General features: G+C 41.6%; 7 non-coding genes across 7 annotated transcripts; all 7 read right to left on the bottom strand.

Annotated features, from left to right (window-relative positions):
* Positions 1-7,657: 7,657 nt before the first annotated feature.
* Positions 7,658-7,729, bottom strand: trnae-cuc (transfer RNA glutamic acid (anticodon CUC)). Its single transcript has one exon. It is a non-coding gene; the product is annotated as a tRNA-Glu (tRNA).
* Positions 7,730-9,014: 1,285 nt separating this feature from the next.
* On the bottom strand, positions 9,015-9,086 carry trnae-cuc (transfer RNA glutamic acid (anticodon CUC)). The gene has a single exon. It is a non-coding gene; the product is annotated as a tRNA-Glu (tRNA).
* A 97-nt stretch (positions 9,087-9,183) lies between these two features.
* Positions 9,184-9,255, bottom strand: trnae-cuc (transfer RNA glutamic acid (anticodon CUC)). The gene has a single exon. It is a non-coding gene; the product is annotated as a tRNA-Glu (tRNA).
* Positions 9,256-9,706: 451 nt separating this feature from the next.
* Positions 9,707-9,778, bottom strand: trnae-uuc (transfer RNA glutamic acid (anticodon UUC)). The gene has a single exon. It is a non-coding gene; the product is annotated as a tRNA-Glu (tRNA).
* A 790-nt stretch (positions 9,779-10,568) lies between these two features.
* On the bottom strand, positions 10,569-10,640 carry trnae-cuc (transfer RNA glutamic acid (anticodon CUC)). Its single transcript has one exon. It is a non-coding gene; the product is annotated as a tRNA-Glu (tRNA).
* A 450-nt stretch (positions 10,641-11,090) lies between these two features.
* On the bottom strand, positions 11,091-11,162 carry trnae-uuc (transfer RNA glutamic acid (anticodon UUC)). Its single transcript has one exon. It is a non-coding gene; the product is annotated as a tRNA-Glu (tRNA).
* Positions 11,163-11,783: 621 nt separating this feature from the next.
* Positions 11,784-11,855, bottom strand: trnae-uuc (transfer RNA glutamic acid (anticodon UUC)). The gene has a single exon. It is a non-coding gene; the product is annotated as a tRNA-Glu (tRNA).
* Between the last annotated feature and the right edge of the window lie 2,457 nt (positions 11,856-14,312).

Below are 14,312 nucleotides of genomic sequence, written 5' to 3'. Positions count from 1 at the left end.
TTAAATCTCTGTGGGAAATGCAAGGATGTGTTCTGGACCAGAAATATAAATATACAAGATGTACAAGTACAGCCTAGTGTTTTTTTTTATTAAGCAACACAAAGAACACTGCTTATGAGTAAAATATGAAGAACAAACAGCCATATGTGGGGCAATCTACTGTGTCCATCTTCAATTACTAACACCTGCTACTAACACCTGATGCTAACACCAGCCTCAGGTCAACCAGAGGTAGGTTCAGTAGTTGTAGCTGTGCCTTCATTTTATAATATTATAAATCAGATGCAAACCATATCGTTCGCAGTTAGCCCACCGTGGTTAAATTTAATTTAAAATAAAAATTCAATGTTAATTTTTTTCCCTCCTTCACCGCATCACATTTTCATATACGTTTTGTTTAAAAAAGCGTTTAAGGTTAAAAACACAATGCACAATAGTTTACAAAAATAAAACTGCTTTTCCAAGGTAACCACCAAAACAGCAGACCAACAATACAATCCAATAAGTCTTACGCTCTTCCTTCCTGACCAACACCAGGCAGAATTTTTTAATGGCCGTCGCCTTTTCCGCAAAGTCTGGTCACTATACCAGCAGTAGCAGTGGGCCGTCTCATAGTAGGTTTCGCAACAGGCTGGAAAACATTTTTGTACATCTGAAATAAAGAGCATAAACAATATTCAAGAAAAAAATAAAATAAACACACAAATGTACAACATAAGTAGATACTTAGATATTATTATGTCACTGTCCACGCCTTGGAAATCCAGGCCTGCCTGAAGGCTGACCCTCACGTTGTGAGGTGAACACATTCCATGGAAATAAATGTTAAAGTAAATAACAGTTAAAAAACATTTTAAGTTACTGTCTCTTTCATGGTGTAAGGATTTAGGTTTCTGTGTTTGTTTTCAAGTCAATTTAGTTCCTGTGTCGTCTTGTCTACCCCTTGATTGAGCCCAGCTGTGTCCTGTTTCCTTGATTACTCCCTTACGTATTTAATCCCACCCTTGTCTGCATTTCCTTGCAAAGTCTTGTCTATTGTCATTAGTTTCATGTCAACTCCAGTTCCTACCAGTGTCAGAGTTATTGCAGTTGCTCATGTGTGTGGCCTGGATTTTTGTGAATTCCTTCATTAAATCACCATTTCACCATAACCTGGGTCCAGCTGTGTTTCATCCTCTCAACAAGACTTATGATCCACACATTGAATATTTTGTGCTTTTTGTTTTTTTATTATTATTCTTATCCTTATAAAGAATCATACTGGCTTCTATTGGCTTCGGACTTGTGCAGGTGCCGAATTGCGTCGCATAAGAAGAGATGAAACCAAATAGAAATAAGAAACCAAATCACAATGTGTCAACTTGCTGTGAACATAACATGACTTAGTGTTTTCAGTTTAAAATCAAGACTTACTACAGTTTTTGGATTATGCTGCTGTTTTTTCCTCAAGTCCTTCTGCCTTCTGTACGTGAGGCCTCGTTGCATTCCAGAGCATCAAGTCTCTCCACAATAGACACCAACTTGTCTTTTGGTTTGGCTAGCTCTTTGCGGACACCAGTAAAAACCTGGGTAAGCTGACAAAACTACTCTCTCACTGCAGCCAGCATCGTCTTATCTGCAGTGGACTGGAAGAAGCTGGCCAGCGACTGAATTAACTGGTGGTGGTAGCTGGGAGAGGGAAATGTTTTGTGGGCATTTTTTTTTTAGGACCCGTTTACCGAACAATGCAATAAGCATAAAGAATTACAAAGCTTGTCTACACTAATTCTGTAAAACATCTGAGCATCTTAATGGAACAGAAATACTTTTTAGTTTCACTAATTTTATCTTTTGCCTTTTAAAAACAAGAATGGCTGGAAAAACTGCTGGCATAAGATCTTGTGGATTACCCAGAGTCTGTCCTGGTTTGTGTTTCAGAGCCAAAAAAATCAACAAAGCCATAAACCAAAGCACTCATTGATTCATGGGCAATATAACAAAGTGTTTAAAATAACTTTTTTTTTCATTGTTCCTCCCATGCGATATTTTTAAATGTCAAACTCTACTGAAATGTGAGTTTCAGTAGAAACTCACATTTCTACTGAAATGTAGAAATTTCAGTGTAGTATTTTTGATACTACACTGATCAAAAATAGTGTAGTAAAGTTGGATGGAAAAGTTGTTTTATATTTACAATAAGTGTCCAGTGGTGTTTATGGCATACAGCCCCTGCCAACACTTTGTGGAACATGAAATCCAGCTACACAAAACAGGAAGACAACAAACTTGAATTCAACTTGTGTGGTCATATGCTTTGATTTTTGCCTTTTGACCTTTCACCATGCCCTGTCATATTGCTGTAATAAAGAAGAAGATTAATGCCCCAGTCAGCCTGCCTGGAACTGAAAGGTAGGCATATACTGCCTGGGAAAAGAGAAATATTGTTAAACACAGACCAATCAATGCTAGCACCAACAAAGTAAACAGGCATTAAAACGTAACTCGCTCTCTAACTTCTTCCTATGGGTCAGGCCGAAAAGGTTCACAGAGCCTGTAGGGCTTGATCCGACACCAGAGTGTCTCTTTTTCGACTCCTGCCCAAATACTTTTGATTACTGCAAAAACAACAATGTTAACACAAATTAAACTTTCTAAGAGCACTACAGGAAAATCTCACAGGCTTCAGGGGAGACAGGAGGCTGCAACACCCTGAGTTTAGAAGGGACCCTCTTCTGGGGAACAACGAAGTGCTTCAGGTGATCAATATTCATTTTCCACTTCTTAGACTCCATGTCTGCATTCTTGCCCTGCAGGTTCACTGCAACAAGTGGACCCAACACTTGTTGCACTTGTTTCCCACCCTTCCTGTGTTCCTGCCTTTTGTTCTTCAAAAGAACTAGGTCCCATACCTGATAGTGATCCTCCTCACCCAGCTGCCTCTTCTGGTGTCTGACCCTGTCCTGGTTTTTTAGGATGTTGGCTGACACTTCTCCGTAAGTTGTTTCCTGCTTACAGCCTCCTCACAAAGAACCTTTCAATCTTCTGCTCTGTGATCTATAGATAAGAGAACAAAATTTGTACTGTGGTCTACTAATGGCTAGATCAATGAAAACACCTTACCTCAGTGTTGGAATTTGTGTAGGATACCTGGCCTCCCTTTCAAACATCAAAAAATATGGTGTATATTTTGTTATGTGGCACTTTGTTCAGAGTGCCAACATGGTTGGTTGAAGAACCTCTTCCCATTTATGGGCGTGGTCTGCAACTAGCTTGTTCAAGGGCCTTTAAACACCAGAATTCAGTAAGTCATACCTTTGTATCCGGCAATGCACCACATTTCCAAGATTTGTTAAAAATAGGCTTGGATAATAACTTTTGGATTGTGCCGTTCAACAAGCCCATTGGTTTGTGGGTGATACAGTGAGCATTAGCGTCTTTGAATATTAAGCTTCTGGGATAAACCATAATTCACATAAGGGAAGCATTACTAGATCCACTTTCTGATTCTGAAAAAAATCAGTACTTGTTCACAATCTCTGAACCCTGGTCTGTAAGAAGCCTTTTGGGTGCAACAAATTTGTTAAAGCAATCAAATATACAACTCATGACCTCAGCTGCTGTTTTTGATTTGAGTTGGCAGGCCTCTGCCCATTTGGTGAAATAATCAATCATCACACAAATATACCGACTACCACTATTTGTTACCATCTGTTTACCCATTAGATCCATTCCCACCAACTCAACAGGCTCCATCACCTGTGAACAGATATGGATGAACTGTTAATCCCAGTCATTCTACAACTACAGACACATGTCATCTGGTTCAGTTTAACTTCCTCCCACCCCTAGGTTATAGTCACTCTTTTCTTTAAGATTTGCCCTTTTGCTCTGGCATTGGGGGCACTGAGCAACCTGAAATACAAAGAGAAATTAGATTAAGAACTATATAAAAACCCTAGATAAAGAGAATTAAATGCAAAAAGACATGCACACCTATTTCTGGGTGTCATTCTCCATCCCTGGCCAATAATGGCAACTGGTAAGGGCACTGGGTTTTTTGCCATCCATAGGTCCCTCCCACATCACTACTATGGAATTCAATGAAGAGTTTGTTAGCCTCCTCTGCTGTGGACACAACTTTGGCCAGGTGTTCTGTCTTGTTTCTGTCTTCCATCTATTCATCCATTTTCTTCTGTTTATCCGGGGTTGGGTCACGGGTTTCTGTCTTCTGCATATATAATGCAGTTCCCCATCTAAAATGTTTAAACATGTTTAGGCAGCCATTTGCATTCTTTAATATTAGGCTTTATGGGATTATGATAATATATAATTACATTGCAAGTTGATGCATTCATATTTGCGATCTTGTAGTTATGCACTTACGTTTGAGAACAAATCTCTGCTTGTTTGTTGCCCCTTCTGGGTATCTATTCTGAACTTTAAAGTCCAAGATTTCCTTCACTTTTCTGGAATCCAAAGATGAGTTCAACTGACTAGTGAGTGATGAACATAATTTATTTTTGTTATTAATGTAAAAAGTTGTTTTGTGGGGACATTCGACAAGCAAGTGTCTGATGCCCTGTACTCTGACTCTGAGCGGTCTTTATGGGAGCAACACACATCAAGAGATCTCACTATACCATGACCAAGGCAGAGCAGAAGAGAATCAAACCGTATGAAGCCAGGTGGTCAGAACTCTTCCGTCTGAGTTACTACAATGCCATCAGATTTGTTGTCATAGATCCAGTGCACAACCTTCTCCTTGGTACAGCAAACTGTGTTCAGACTTTGGGCAGAACTGGGAATTTTGTCAACAAAATGCCTTGATGATCAGCAAAGAAGAGTGGAAAATGTCAATGTACCCTATGAGGTTGGAAGAATGTCCTTATGAATTGCTTCCTGCTTTACAGGATTTAGAGCAGCTCAGTGGAAAAGCTGGACCACCATTTGACTGTTTTGCCAGAAAGTGGTCATCAACAGTCACTAGGACATCTGGTTTGATTTTGATCAGGCTTGTATTATATTCTGTCTGCCATTTCCAGTCTGATGGCAGTGGTGGGAAGTAACGAAGTACAATTTAGTAGATTTAATAATGGGTACTTTCCACTTTTACTCCACTACATTTTACAGTAAGTATCTGTACTTTCTACTTCACTACATTTCTACAAAACTGTCGCGTTACTCGTTACATCCAAGTCGCGTTGCACTTTTTGTCCGTTAAAATATGAAGTTCAGGGTTTTAAGGTGGCGCCGTAATATCCAAGCAATAACGTGACTTAGTGTCTGTTGTCACCCATCGCCTCCACGTTTACTCACACGCGGAGCTCCAGACATGCTGTAGTGGTTTCCTCTGAGCGGGAGAAGATGTCTAACTAATCGATAATAGCTGCATAAATCATAAGATATGGCGACATGTAAAACCAGCAGCATTTCGCTTTCACAGACGGTGGGGACTTTGTCCAACTTTTAGCGTCACTTGGAAGTAAAGCTTAAAGAAAGGTAAGATCGGTGGACGTGATGCTATCAAAGCTAGCTCTACAGAGACACATGTTGCGTCTGCGATGAAAAAAAGTTGTCACTCGTGCTGAATTATTGTGTGGAGGTGTTGACTGAGGTGTCGCATATATGGGACAACGCTGTGACCAAAGTGCAATATATGAGATTCAGGAACGATCCGATTCTTCTGGGCGGATCTTTACTAAGGTTGATGGGACTGAAGCCTCACTGAGAGCTGTTCTTTGTTCTTGTGTACACTGCAATAGCTATGCACACACACGTTTATTTAATTGCAGAATAAGTAAAAGTTAAACGTATGAACACAGAGCATGCTCATTGATTGATTTTGTCTCCTGTCATGGTGACAAACATGCAGTGGGAGGGAGGATGAGAACAGTCACGGTGCTCCTTCTGCTTGTTGCGCCGTTGGACAGTGTTCATAGTGTTGTTTACCATTAATTGCTATGTTTCATGGTTTAATGGTGCAGACAGTTGTGGTTTCTGACATGGGCAATATGGACAACCGCCCAGGGCGTTATTTTTATAGGGATGGCAGGAGACCTCTGCGGATTGTAGCACAGCGATGAAAGCAAAACAGAATGAAATTAGTTTTAATTGATACTGGTTAAATATATTTCAGCTCTAAGTATTTAATATCTAGGTGTTTTTATGGAAACGTGGATCTTTCAGATCAATCTGAGAACCAATTTTGATAGGTGCACTTCATTTTATTGTGTCATGTAGCACTGGTCTTGGTCTCGGGTTCGGTGGTCTTGACTACAACTCTGCTACGTGGCTCCTCGATTGCATGTCTTCCCCCCACACCTTCGTTCCTTCCCCTTTCAGTTGGATTTCTTTCTAAATAAATGTCACTAATGAAGTTCATGCTATGTTAGGACAGGAAACAAGATGTTTCCATCCCTGAAATTATGATGCATAGAATCACATATCTAAGTCTAAACTCTTACAGAGAATAAACACAATAAGAACATGTTTAATCTGTGACATTGTTTATTAAAATGGCACATTTATGATGTATTCAAATTAAATACTATCGGCACACTTAATGATATTAGCGATTAGGTTATGTATTCAGTAAGTACTTTTACTTTTAATACTTAAGTATTTTTAAAAGCCAGTACTTTTTTACTTTTACTTAAGTAAAATGTTAATGTGGTACTTTGACTTATACTTGAGTACATTTTTGCCTGTGTATTTGTACTTTTACTTAAGTACATTTTTGAGTACTTTCTCCACCACTGACTGACTGGATATGACTCTGGAGCAGATGCCTGCAGACATTTCTCTCACAATGTGAGGATTTGGTTTTCTGTGTGTCAATTTATTTCCTCTGTTGTCTTGGCTGCCCTTGATTGCTCCCAGCTGTGTCTCGTGTTCCCTGATTCTTGTGTATTTAATCCCACCTGTGTTCCCTGCTAATTGTGGGATCTTTCTCAAACTGTCTTGCGCTATGTTATCAACCAGTGCTACAAGCGTTTGAGTTCCTAGCCTTTCTGCGCTCTTCGTTGTTCACCACTAAACTACAATTATACCTGGGCTATGGCGGAGAAAGCGCCGAATCCTGACCACTAGACCATCAGGGACCTTCTTTTGTGATAGAAGCTATCAAGAGATCTTTGATCATTACCAAGATGTGATTAAAACAATCATGCAGTTGAAAGAGCCTTTCCCTGACCGGGAATCAAACTCGGGCCACGGCAGTGAGAGCACCGAATCCTGACCACTAGACCATCTTTTATGATAGAAGCTATCAAGAGATCTTTGATGATCAATACCAAGAGTGCCTTTAAGATGGTATTAAAATAATCAAGCAGTTGAAACAGCCTTTCCCTGACCGGGAATCGAAACTGGGGCAAAGCAGTGAGAGCGCCGAATTCTGACCACTAGACCATCAGGGACCTTCTTTTGTGATAGAAGATATCAAGAGAATTTGAAAATCAATACAAACAATGCTTTGAAGATATGATGAAAACAATGAAGCAGTTAACATAAACATGCATTACCCTGAACGGGAATCGAAACTGGGCAGTGAAAGCGCCGAATCCTGACCACTAGACCATCAGGGACCACCTTTTGTGATAGAAGCTAACAAGAGACCCTTGATCAATACCAAGAGTGCTTTGAAGAAGTGACGAAAACAATCATGCAGTTGAAAGTGCCTTTCCCTGACCGGGAATTGAGCCCGGGCCGCGGCGGTGAGAGCGCTGAATCCTGACCACTAGACCATCAGGGACCTTCTTTTGTGATAGAAGATATCAAGAGAATTTGACGATCAAAAAAAACAATGCTTTGAAGAAGTGATTAAAACAATCATGCAGTTGAAAGTGCCTTTCCCTGACCGGGAATTTAACCTGGGCCGCTGCAGTGAGAGCGCCAAATGCTGACCATTAGACCATCAGGGACCATATTTCATGACAGAAGCTATCAAGAGATCTTTGATGATCAATACCAAGATTGCCTTTAAGATGTGATTAAAACAATAATGCAGTTTAAAGTGCCTTTCCCTGACCGGGAATCGAACCCAGGCCGTGGCGGTGAGAGCGCCAAATCCTGACCACTAGACCTCAGGAACCTTCTTTTGTGATAGAAGATATCAAGAGAATTTGACGATCAAAACAAACAATGCTTTGAAGATGTGATGAAAACAATGAAGCAGTTAACATAAACATGCCTTTCACTAACCGGAAATCAAAACTAGGCGGTGAAAGTACCGAAGACTCACCACTAGACAATCAGGGACCACCTTTTGTGATAGAAGCTATCAAGAGACCCTTGATCAATACCAAGAGTGCTTTGAAGAAGTGATGAAAACAATAATGCAGTTTATAGTGAACCTTCCTTTCCCTGACTGGGAATCGAACCCGGGCTGCAGAGGTGAAGGTGCCGAATCCTGACCACTAGACCATCAAGGACCTTCTTTTGTGATGGGAAAATTTCAAGTAAAGTTGACAATCAATACAAACAATGCTTTGAAGATGTGATGAAAACAATCAAGCAGTTAACATAAACATGCCTTTCCCTGACCGGAAATCGAAACTGGGCGGTGAAAGCGCCGAAACCTGACCACTAGACCATCAGGGACCTTCTTTTATGATAGAAGCTATCAAGAGATCTTTGATGATCATTACCAAGATTGCCTTTAAGATGTGATGAAAACAATCATGCAGTTTAAAGTGAACCTGCCTTTCCCTGACTGGGAATTGAACCCGGGCTGTGGCGGTGAAAGCACTGAATCCTGACCACTAGACCATCAGGGACTTTCATTTGTGATAGAAGATACCAAGAGAATTTGACGATCAATACAAAAAATGCTTTGAAGATGTGATGAAAACAATCATGCAGTTCAAAGTGAACGTACCTTTCCCTGAACCGGGCCGTGGCGATGAGAGCGCCGAATCCTGACCACTAGACTATCAGGGACCCTCTTTTGTGATGGAATATATCAAGAGATCTTTGATGATCAATACCAAGAGTGCTTTGAAGATGTGATGAAAACAATCATGCAGTTGAAGGTGCCTTTCCCTGACCGGGAATCGAACCTGGGCCACGGCGGTGAGAGCGCCGAATCCGGACCACTAGACCATCAGGGACCTTCTTTTGTGATAGAAGATATCAAGAGAATTTGACGATGAATACAAAAAATGCTTTGAAGATGTGATGAAAACAATCATGCAGTTGAAGGTGCCTTTCCCTGACCGGGAATCAAACCCGGGCCGCGGCGGTGAGAGCGCCGAATCCTGACCACTAGACCATCAGGGACCTTCTTTTGTGATAGAAGATATCAAGAGAATTTGACGATCAATACAAACAATGCTTTGAAGATGTGATGAAAACAATCATGCAGTTGAAAGTGAACATGCCTTTCCCTGACCTGGAATTTAACCTGGGCCGCTGCAGGAGAGCACCAAATCCTGACCATTAGACCATCAGGGACCATATTTCATGACAGAAGCTATCAAGAGATCTTTGATGATCAATACCAAAAGTGCATTGAAGATGTGATGAAAACAATAATGCAGTTGAAAGTGAACGTACCTTTCCCTGCCCGGGAATCGAACTCTGGCTGTGGCAAAAGTACCTAAACCTCACCACTAGACCATCAGGGACCACCTTTTGTGATAGAAGCTATCAAGGGATCTTTGATGATCATTACCAAGATTGCCTTTAAGATGTGATTAAAACAATAATGCAGTTTAAGGTGAACCTGCTTTTCCCTGACCGGGAATCGAACCCGGGCTGTGGCGGTGAAAGCGCCGAATCCTGACCACTAGACCATCAGGGACATTCTTTTGTGATGGGAAGATTTCAAGAGAATTTGACGATCAATACAAACAATGCTTTGAAGATGTGATGAAAACAATCAAGCAGTTAACATAAACATGCCTTTAACTGACCGGAAATCGAAACTGGGTGGTGAAAGCGCCGAATCCTGACCACTAGACCATCAGGGACATTCTTTTATGATAGAAGCTATCAAGAGATCTTTGATGATCAATACCAAGAGTGCTTTGAATATGTGATGAAAACTATCATGCAGTTGAAAGTGAACATGCCTTTCCCTGACCTGGAATTTAACCTGGGCCGCTGCAGGAGAGCACCAAATCCTGACCATTAGACCATCAGGGACCATATTTCATGACAGAAGCTATCAAGAGATGTTTGATGATCAATACCAAAAGTGCATTGAAGGTGTGATGAAAACAATAATGCAGTTGAAAGTGAACGTACCTTTCCCTTCCCGGGAATCGAACTCTGGCTGTGGCAAAAGTACAGAAACCTCACCACTAGACCATCAGGGACCATATTTCATGGCAGAAGCTATCAAGAGATCTTTGATGATCAATACCAAGAGTGCTTTGAAGATGGGATGAAAACAACCATGCAGTTGAAAGTGAACATGCCTTTCCCTGACCTGGAATTTAACCTGGGCTGCTGCAGGAGAGCACCAAATCCTGACCATTAGACCATCAGGGACCATATTTCATGACAGAAGCTATCAAGAGATCTTTGATGATCAATACCAAGAGTGCTTTGAAGATGTGATGAAAACAATCATGCAGTTGAGGGTGCCTTTCCCTGACCTGGAATCGAACCCGGGCCGCGGCAGTGAGAGCGCCGAATCCTGACCACTAGACCATCAGGGACCTTCTTCTGTGATAGAAGATATCAAGAGAATTTGACGATCAATACAAACAATGCTTTGAAGATGTGATGAAAACAATCATGCAGTTGAAAGTGAACATGCCTTTCCCTGACCTGGAATTTAACCTGGGCCGCTGCAGGAGAGCACCTAATCCTGACCATTAGACCATCAGGGACCATATTTCATGACAGAAGCTATCAAGAGATCTTTGATGATCAATACCAAAAGTGCATTGAAGATGTGATGAAAACAATAATGCAGTTGAAAGTGAACGTACCTTTCCCTCCCCGGCAATCGAACTCTGGCTGTGGCAAAAGTACCGAAACCTCACCACTAGACCATCAGGGACCACATTTGTGATAGAAGCTATCAAGAGATCTTTGATGATCATTACCAAGATTGCCTTTAAGATGTGATTAAAACAATAATGCAGTTTAAGGTGAACCTGCTTTTCCCTGACCGGGAATCGAACCCGGGCTGCGGCGGTGAAAGCGCCGAATCCTGACCACTAGACCATCAGGGACATTCTTTTGTGATGGGAAGATTTCAAGAGAATTTGACGATCAATACAAACAATGCTTTGAAGATGTGATGAAAACAATCAAGCAGTTAACATAAACATGCTTTTCCCTTACCCGGAATCGAAACTGGGCGGTGAAAGCGCCGAATCCTGACCACTAGACCATCAGGGACCATATTTCATGACAGAAGCTATCAAGAGATCTTTGATGATCAATACCAAGAGTGCTTTGAAGATGGGATGAAAACAACCATGCAGTTGAAAGTGAACATGCCTTTCCCTGACCTGGAATTTAACCTGGGCCGCTGCAGGAGAGCACCAAATCCTGACCATTAGACCATCAGGGACCATATTTCATGACAGAAGCTATCAAGAGATGTTTGATGATCAATACCAAAAGTGCATTGAAGGTGTGATGAAAACAATAATGCAGTTGAAAGTGAACGTACCTTTCCCTTCCCGGGAATCGAACTCTGGCTGTGGCAAAAGTACAGAAACCTCACCACTAGACCATCAGGTACCACCTTTTGTGATAGAAGCTATCAAGAGATCTTTGATGATCATTACCAAGATTGCCTTTAAGATGTGATTAAAACAATCATGCAGTTTAAAGTAAACCTGCCTTTCCCTGACCAGGAATCGAACCCGGGCTGCAGCGGTGAAAGCGCCAAATCCTGACCACTAGACCATCAGGGAGATTCTTTTGTGATGGGAAGATTTCAAGAGAATTTGACGATCAATACAAACTGCTTTGAAGATGTGATGAAAACAGTGAAGCAGTTAACATAAACATGCCTTTAACTGACCGGGAATCGAAACTGGGCGGTGAAAGCGCCGAATCCTGACCACTAGACCATCAGGGACCTTCTTTTATGATAGAAGCTATCAAGAGATCTTTGATGATCAATACCAAGAGTGCTTTGAAGATGTGATGAAAACAATCATGCAGTTCAAAGTGAACGTACCTTTCCCTGACCGGGAATCGAACTCTGGCTGTGACAAAAGTACCGAAGCCTCACCACGAGACCATCAGGGACCACTTCTTGTGATAGAAGCTATCAAGAAGTCTTTGATGATCATTACCAAGATTGCCTTTAAGATGTGATTAAAACAATCATGCAGTTTAAAGTGAACCTGCCTTTCACTGACCGGGAATTGAACCCCGGCTGCGAAAGCGCCGAATCCTGACCACTAGACCATCAGGGACCTTCTTTTGTGATGGGAAGATTTCAAGAGAATTTGACGATCAATACAAACAATGCTTTGAAGATGTGATGAAAACAATCAAGCAGTTAACATAAACATGCTTTTCCCTTACCCGGAATCGAAACTGGGCGGTGAAAGCGCCGAATCCTGACCACTAGACCATCAGGGACCATATTTCATGACAGAAGCTATCAAGAGATCTTTGATGATCAATACCAAGAGTGCTTTGAAGATGGGATGAAAACAACCATGCAGTTGAAAGTGAACATGCCTTTCCCTGACCTGGAATTTAACCTGGGCCGCTGCAGGAGAGCACCAAATCCTGACCATTAGACCATCAGGGACCATATTTCATGACAGAAGCTATCAAGAGATGTTTGATGATCAATACCAAAAGTGCATTGAAGGTGTGATGAAAACAATAATGCAGTTGAAAGTGAACGTACCTTTCCCTTCCTGGGAATTGAACTCTGGCTGTGGCAAATGTACAGAAACCTCACCACTAGACCATCAGGTACCACCTTTTGTGGTAGAAGATATCAAGAGAATTTGATGATCAATACAAAAAATGCTTTGAAGATGTGATGAAAACAATCATGCAGTTCAAAGTGAAGGTACCTTTCCCTGACCGGGAATTGAACCCGGGCTGCGGTGATGACAGTGCTGGATCCTGACCACTAGACTATCAGGGACCCTCTTTTGTGATGGAAGATATCAAGAGATCTTTGATGATCAATACCAAGAGTGCTTTGAAGATGTGATGAAAACAATCATGCAGTTGAGGGTGCCTTTCCCTGACGGGGAATCGAACCCGGGCCGTGGCGGTGAGAGCGCCGAATCCTGACAACTAGACCATCAGGGACCTTCTTCTGTGATAGAAGATATCAAGAGAATTTGACGATCAATACAAACAATGCTTTGAAGATGTAATGAAAACAATCATGCAGTTGAAAGTGAACGTACCTTTCCCTGACCGGGAATCGAACTTTGGCTGTGGCAAAAGTACTGAAGCCTCACCACTAGACCATCAGGGACCACCTTTTGTGATAGAAGCTATCAAGAGATCTTTGATGATCATTTCCAAGATTGCCTTTAAGATGTGATTAAAACAATCATGCAGTTTAAAGTGAACCTGCCTTTCCCTGACCAGGAATAGAACCCGGGCTAACGCGGTGAAAGCGCCGAATCCTGACCACTAGACCATCAGGGACATTCTTTTGTGATGGGAAGATTTCAAGAGAATTTGACGATCAATACAAACTGCTTTGAAGATGTGATGAAAACAATCAAGCAGTTAACATAAACATGCCTTTAACTGACCGGGAATCGAAACTGGGCGGTGAAAGCGCCGAATCCTGACCACTAGAACATCAGGGACCTTCTTTTATGATAGAAGCTATCAAGAGATCTTTGATGATCAATACCAAGAGTGCTTTGAAGATGTGATGAAAACAATCATGCAGTTCAAAGTGAACGTACCTTTCCCTGACCGGGAATCGAACTCTGGCTGTGACAAAAGTACCGAAGCCTCACCACGAGACCATCAGGGAACACCTCTTGTGATAGAAGCTATCAAGAGGTCTTTGATGATCATTACCAAGATTGCCTTTAAGATGTGATTAAAACAATCATGCAGTTTAAAGTGAACCTGCCTTTCACTGACCGGGAATCGAAACTGGGCGGTGAAAGCGCCGAATCCTGACCACTAGACCATCAGGGACCATATTTCATGACAGAAGCTATCAAGAGATCTTTGATGATCAATACCAAGAGTGCTTTGAAGATGGGATGAAAATAACCATGCAGTTGAAAGTGAACATGCCTTTCCCTGACCTGGAATTTAACCTGGGCCGCTGCAGGAGAGCACCAAATCCTGACCATTAGACCATCAGGGACCATATTTCATGACAGAAGCTATCAAGAGATGTTTGATGATCAATACCAAAA

Source organism: Poecilia mexicana, unplaced genomic scaffold, assembly GCF_051168715.1.
Source record: "Poecilia mexicana isolate PSO_F unplaced genomic scaffold, ASM5116871v1 scaffold_10, whole genome shotgun sequence".
NCBI classification, from domain to species: domain Eukaryota; kingdom Metazoa; phylum Chordata; class Actinopteri; order Cyprinodontiformes; family Poeciliidae; genus Poecilia; species Poecilia mexicana.
This window is presented reverse-complemented; position numbering and strand designations above follow the sequence as displayed.